Source organism: Artemia sp. Qi Xiang Cuo, unplaced genomic scaffold, assembly GCF_049724085.1.
Source record: "Artemia sp. Qi Xiang Cuo unplaced genomic scaffold, ASM4972408v1 HiC_scaffold_22, whole genome shotgun sequence".
Taxonomy (NCBI): domain Eukaryota; kingdom Metazoa; phylum Arthropoda; class Branchiopoda; order Anostraca; family Artemiidae; genus Artemia; species Artemia sp. Qi Xiang Cuo.
The window spans coordinates 8,556,073-8,557,302 of NW_028297431.1; the positions used below are offsets into that span (position 1 = coordinate 8,556,073).

Here is a 1,230-nt window from a genome sequence, read left to right on the forward strand (position 1 = left end):
AAATTGTGAAAAAATAGCAAGTAAGTAACTTTTTTTTTCTCTTTATAACAAAAAATTTTAACTAAGATACATGATGTATAAATTTAATTAAAGAAATTATTGAAAAATTCTCAGTAAGTAACAATTTATTTCTTGAAGTCAACTCTTGGATACTCAATACTGAAATTTCATTCAAGAAATTATGAAAAAATTGTAAGTAAGTGGCAAATTCTTTTAACAAAATCTAAGTGTTAGAGTGATAATATTCTTAATGGCTTGTTAGCTCAGTTGGTTAGAGCGTCATGCTAATAACGTGAAGGTCGAGGGTTCGATCCCCTCACGAGCCATAGTTTTGACCTTCGTATGGTAGCTCCATAAGTTATTTTAGGGATATATTTTATATCAACATGCAAAGTCGACATAGCTTTATTTCATTTTTTAAGGTTCATTTAGACGAGGTTTAAGAAATTATCAAAAATTGTTAGTAAATAGCAAATTCTTTCTTGAATTCATCAGCTGGATAAACAAAAAGACATTTCGTTCAAGAAATTATGACAAAATTCTAAGTAAGTAACAAACTCTTTCTTGAAGTTACCTCATTGATTTCTTTTTTTAATTCACTTGTTGAATAAACAAAAAGAAATTTCATTCAAGAAATTATGACAAAATTCTAGGTTCACTTAGAGTGGCGACAACACATAGAAAGACGACACGCACACAGAGACGACAAACACACAGAGACAACACACACACACAGATACGAAACACCCACAGAGAGGACACATGCACAGAGACGACACACACACACACACACACAGAGACAACACAAAAAGAGAGACGACAAGCACACAGAAACGACACACACACACACACACACACACACACACACACACACACACACACACACACACATACACAGAGACGACACACACATAGAGACAACACAGACACAGAGACGACACACACACACACACAGAGACGAAAAACACATAGAGAGACGACAAACACACAGAGACAGCACACACACAGATACGAAACACCCACAGAGAGGACACATGCACAGAGACGACACACACACACACACACACACACACACACACACACACACACAGAGTCCACTCAAACAGAGAGAGGACAAACACACAGAGACGACAGACACAAAGAGACGAATCACTTGCCTATCCTTGGCACCTTTCCAAACGAGCGGGGATTCCCCACTGATTCCTACACATTGCAAAAAAGTGACCAGAA

The 1,230-nt window shown here is 37.1% G+C and overlaps 1 non-coding gene across 1 annotated transcript; it reads left to right on the forward strand.

Moving 5' to 3' along the window:
- The first annotated feature begins 252 nt into the window (after positions 1–252).
- TRNAI-AAU (transfer RNA isoleucine (anticodon AAU)) lies at positions 253–326 on the forward strand. Its single transcript has one exon. It is a non-coding gene; the product is annotated as a tRNA-Ile (tRNA).
- Positions 327–1,230: the final 904 nt, after the last annotated feature.